Below are 6,038 nucleotides of genomic sequence, written 5' to 3'. Positions count from 1 at the left end.
TGGACTAAAGGAAATGGAATTACAAAAACGGCACATGGGAAGGCGCCCTCCCGGTACATGGCATGGAATTATAAAATCACTGAGAAGTAAAATTTGTTACGCAGAAAATAACCCTCACACAGCTTTGTACACGGAAAAATGAAAAAAACAGAGAATGAAAAATGAATGAAAAAGCCCTGCATCCTTAGGCCGTGGTCACATGTTCCGCTAGCGTAATGCAATGGAATGCTGACGCACAGGGGGAGGGCCTTGGCCCGATCGTATATGTGTTTCCAGAGATTGGATTATCGATGGTGTAAAATCTGCTTGGTTTTGGGGTGCCAGTTAATATTAATTTAACAACAATATTCAATGGATCTTTATAGGGGATTTATTAAGGGTACAACACAGGGAAATATACATATAGGGTGAACTAACTAAAGGACAGAGAGAGAGTAGGGGAGGAAGTGCTCCAACTAAAGATCTGTATACAATCTTGTATACATACACTCATAGCTCACACACATTGCCTATCCCCATACCACCTCCACTACTGTCTTGGCCAATCCGATGATGATGTAGAGACAATAGGTGGCATCTTTGCTTCCATATCCTCTTATCACACAAGCTTACAGGACAAGTAATTTGAGTCTTTGACCCCTCACCCTCACCCCCACCCCCCAGATCTGGGAGAATCCCCCGGGGGCAATGACATGCAACTGTCCTCACTGTCTTCTTGTCACGATGGCCTTAGACCCTCCAGGTTTATTAGGGGCAATGTAGGCATTTACGGCTTAGCTCTTCTTCTGTCTACAAAGACCCTTACATTGTCTCAAGCCACATCATGCTGCACTTCCAACAGATCGCATGCGTTTCCCTGAAAACGCATATGTGATTGACTCGAGGCCCGCCCCCTGTGCACTAGCATTGCGTTATGAACGCCACGCTAGCGGAACGCGTGATTGCAGCCATAAGTGGTTAAACTCAAGTCACAGATTTTGAATACAGTTTAGAATTGGACATTAGAACATTTAAACACATGAATATGAATAAGGGTTTGTTCACACAAGGCATATTAATATGTTACCATGCCTTTGGCGTATATGAAAGCGTTTTCATAATTGCTAGAAGTGTAAGCGGCTGTGTTAACATTTAAAGACAGTTGCTTACACTTTAGCAATGAGGAAAACGGTTTCAAATCAGCCGAATGCATGGGTAAAAATGCATGCGTTAAAATAAGCATCCAAAAAACACCACGTGTGAACGCTCCCAGAATCCATTCCATTGCTTTGCTGAATGTTTAACCATTTAATGCTCCCCACGGAGCTGTTAAGGTTGTATGAAGAGGGCTCATGGGGTGAGTGCTTGTCATACAGAGGGCATATTGCAGCAAACACCCACTGCTAAAACTGGTGATCGCTGCTAACCCTTTGAGCGGCAAACGGGGAACGGCGATCGATTGCCTTTGTAAGACCCGCTGTGTGGTTTCAGTAGACCGCCACATTGTAATGAGGCATGTTTAAAAACGCCATATCCTGTAATTGTATTGCAGTGTATGGTAAGAACGATCACACTCTCTAGGGTAAAAGTTCCCTAGGGTCTTCAAATCCCCCCCCCCTTTTCCTAGAGCAGATATAAAAATAAACTGTAAAAATCCCAAACATATGTGTCCCAAAATATATCAAAATAGAAAAGCGGTGGTGCACTCCATAACGGAAAATAGTACCCAAATGCCCGAAATGCCACTTTTATGCTATTTTCCATCACATAAAAAATGTAATAAGACACTCCAATGATCGCACAGTCTTCAAAATGTTAGCAATGAAAATATTATCTCATCTTGCAAAAAATTATGTCTAACACGGCTCCGTACACCGAAGAACGAAGATGGTGAAATTTTTTTAGGACACATTTACTTACCCGTCCCGTTGACGCAGCCGATCTGGAATGTCCGACGAGCTGCCCCGATTCACGAAGATCGTGCGCGTCCAATTTCCTGCATGTGTCGCTTCCCGGCTGAGGTCCGCCGGAGTTCACCTTCTTCTTCCCTGTGCATGTAAGTGCTGATCTTGCGACACAATTTGCTTTTTAAATTCCGCGGTTAAACACAATTTAACCTTTAGAAATTTGGTATCACAGTCATTGTTCTGAACCAAAGAATAAAGTACATGTAATATTTAGAGCGCATAGTGAAAAGTTGTAAAAACTGAGCCCACAATTTTTACCAATTTTACCATATTTGAATTTTTTCCAGCTTCCCAGTACATGGGATGGAATAAATAATGTCAGTGACAAGTAATCCAGGGAAACGCATGCGATTGGTAACCAGCACCCAGTGTCTTGTACTGTTTAAATGCAAGACACTTAATGCTGGTTAGCAATTGCATGTGTTTCATAGGAGATGCAACGCTTGTGGAACGTGTGACTGCAGCCTTAGGCCCCATGCATACGGACATTTATGGTTCAATAAACTTTATTGCAAGTGAGCGAGAAGCCTACAAGTCAGGCACATGTTCGGGTCGCAGCCCCATATTTATCTATGACAAGGATCATAATCAAGCAGGACTCAAGCTCGAACAAGCAAATATGAACAAATCTAATATTAACTAAACATCTAGGGGTGGAGAAATAAGGGGGGTAGGGAAAGAGGGGGGGGGGGAGACAAGGAATCAATCACTACACATCAAGGTTAGGGGGGGTACCCCCTGTTGCTGAAACAGCGGTGCCCATGATTACAACATCTATATCCAAGAGGTTAGAGCAGGTGAGTTCCTGAACGTGTCCCATCTGTACCAGGTTTTGTGGAAAACATCATATTGATTGTTATCTAATGCTCTCAGTTCCTCCATTCGTCTCAGTCTGTCCATCTCCTCCACCCACAGTAGTCTGGTAGGTGGAGAAGTGGACTTCCACAATCTAGGAATTACCTGTCTCATTGCCACTATGCAGTGACGCAGGAGGCCTTTTTTAATGTCTCTAAGCCGCCCTGGGAGCATTGATAACAAAGCAATATCAGGAGAAATGCTCCCTGTGGAGCCGTATAGCTGCTTCTAGAGATCCCAAATGGCGTTCCACACTGCTGCCACCACTCCACAGTCCCACCACACGTGAAGCATGGTGCCCCTGTCCTTGTGACAACGCCAGCAAATAGGAGAAACTGAAGGGAACATGCTATGTAGGCGAGTGGGGGTTCTATACCACCTAGTAAGGATTTTAAAATTAGTCTCCTGGATTTTGTTGGACACCGACATCTTATGGGTTAAAACGAGGGACTTTTCCCATTGTTCTTTGGTGAAGGTTTTACCCAACTCCGTTTCCCATGCCTTCATATATGGCAGTGGTAGGTCCTCCTCACCGCAACCCGACAACATCCCATAGACTAGAGACACTCCATGAGGAGTCAGTTTGGCCTAACTGCAGATGGACTCAAAAGCCGTAAGTGTGGAGGTTAAGGTTCCCCCGGGAGTCAGAGTTTGAACAGCACTACGAAGTTGGAGATACTGTAGCCATACCCCAGGATAAGGTCTCCTATCCCCCAAGATGTCGTTTAAAGAACGTATCCCTGTTGTGGATATTATCTCCCCCAGAGTCTTATGACGGCCATTGTCATTTAGTAAAATAGGGCATCTATTTAATGTTTCTGGCATTCCGGGAAGACCTATGACCGGGGACAAAGGACCGGGGACATTGATAAGTTTAACCCTGATGGCGAACTTGCCCCAGACTTTCAAGATGTGCGACATTAGTGGTGAGATGTTGTATAAGTCCCAATCACTCTTAGGGGGGAGCCAGAACAGATCTGGGAGATGACCATGATTCAGTAGGGAACATTCCAGGTCTACCCATAGCTTCCCGCTGTTCCGACTTGTCAGGTCTAGTACCACTTTACTTATGACCGCCCTATGGTAGCGTGAGAAATCTGGAAGACCTGCCCCCCCCAATTCTTTGTGTCTTGTTAAGATGCTGTGTTTTATCCGTGGGGGGGAGTTCCTCCAAACAAATTTAGTTGCTAGTTTCCTGAGTCGATCTAGGAAAGCGGCGCTTAGATCTATGGGAACCATCTGAAAAATGTAGAGGATCTTAGGCAGGGAGTCCATCTTAAGCGTATTCATCCTACCAAACCAAGAGAGGGAGAGGGAACTCCATGATTTGAGATCGTTTTCTATGTTCTTAAGCAGGGGCGCATAGTTCAAAGCGTAGATTTGGTTAGGATCTGATGGAATGTGCACTCCAAGATATTTAATATGCCCATTTGCCCATTTAAAGGGAAGGGAGGTGGTCAGGGAGGAGACCAGCTGATTCGGAATATTAATGTTCAAGATCTCAGATTTTTGGACATTAACCTTGAAATTGCTAACTCTACTGTATGCCTCAAACTCTCTCATAATATTAGGAAGACTTACTACCGGATCCGAGACATAAATGAGTAAGTCATCAGCAAACAGTGAGAGTTTATAAGGTTTTCCTTTGATCTCTAGGCCTCTAATGGAAGGGTTATCACGAAGTGCACAAGCCAAAGATTCCATCACTAGGATATAAAGAAGTGGGGACAATGGGCACCCCTGTCTCGTGCCATTACGAATGGGAAAGGGGGAGGATAACGACCCGTTAACCCTGACACATGCGGACGGATTTGTATAGAGGGCCAACATACGGACATTTAGAGAACGCATTAAAAGAGCTGTATATATGGCCACATGCATTCCAATGGACAATACGGCCATCCATGTACACGGCCGTATTGTGTACCGTACCGTATCAGGAGCAGCAAGGATAAAAATATAGATCGTGTTCTATTTTCCACTGTTTTTCCATTTCGTACGACCCATAGAAGTCAATGGAAACCTATTAATTACGAGCCAAATACATGCTGCATATGGTTGTGCACCATATGCTACCGTATACATGTTCAGTATCCATAACCAGTGAGAGGTGCATTGTCAGTTACGGTGCAATATGCCCCATATTTACACCCAGAATTCAGCCGTATACACAGAACAGTCATGTGCACGAGGCTTTAACCTTACACCTGAGGGCGCCTTCCCACGTGGCATTTTCGTTGTGTTTTTTAAGCGCATCCAAAACGAAAGTGGGAGTGGGTTTGGCCAAAATGCATATACGTTTGCAATGAAACGCATGCGTTTCCAATGTTTCAGGCAGACCCCCTCCCACTTGCGTTTTGGATGCGTCCTTGTGCACCTGACCGTATGGTCTTTTTTCCATCTCTCCATTGAGACAAAGGCAGAATTCTGCAGTGATTTCAGTAATTGTCACTTTTATCATTTCACTTTAATCTGTGAAAAACTAAAATGTGATCTATGTGATGTTTAAAAAGTGAGTGACCATTAAAATTAATTTGTATTATCTTTCAATTGAAGACATAACAACTGCATAAGTAACAGAGACAAAAGAAACAGTGTGAGCAGTTTATTACACAGCAGCATTTATCACTGCATCCAGATTGTACTTATAGGAGTCAAGAAAACACTACTTATAAGATGAAAAATCATCTACCAGTCAGAATACTGTTCTCGTGGAATATAAAAAGTAGAGATTTGATTGATACCATAGTTTTTATAACAGTTTTCAGGCGTGAGTTTATGGAACATTTGGTGCCTTGTGTATACATTTATGGCGATCTGCAGCAACCACATCAAATACAATGTTAAGCAGGTATTTCCATAGACTTTAAAGTGGGGGCTGCAAGCAAGCGTATACCTCTCTCTATGATGCATGAATATGTAAACACCTGCTTACTCTCTTGCCGGTTTTTGGTGCAGCCACACATTCAGTTTCTCAGATGCCATTTTTCATAATGGGTGAGGACCTATCATTAAGCATTGCTGCTCCTCCTCTATTTTCACTCCACCCCTGGTTTGGGCATCAAAACCTGCATATAAAAAAACTGAACATGTGGATGCACCCTCAAGGCACATTCACATGTTCCGCTCACAGGGGCTCGGGGCGATCGCATATACGTTTCCAGAGAAATGCATGCGATCGGATTATCAATCGCATGCGTTTCCCGGGAAATGCATATACAATCGGCCGAACCCCGC

The sequence above is a fragment of the Engystomops pustulosus genome, chromosome 1 (genome assembly GCF_040894005.1).
Source record: "Engystomops pustulosus chromosome 1, aEngPut4.maternal, whole genome shotgun sequence".
Lineage (NCBI taxonomy): Eukaryota > Metazoa > Chordata > Amphibia > Anura > Leptodactylidae > Engystomops > Engystomops pustulosus.
The sequence above is the reverse complement of the archived record's forward strand: the minus strand, read 5'-3'. Positions refer to the sequence as shown.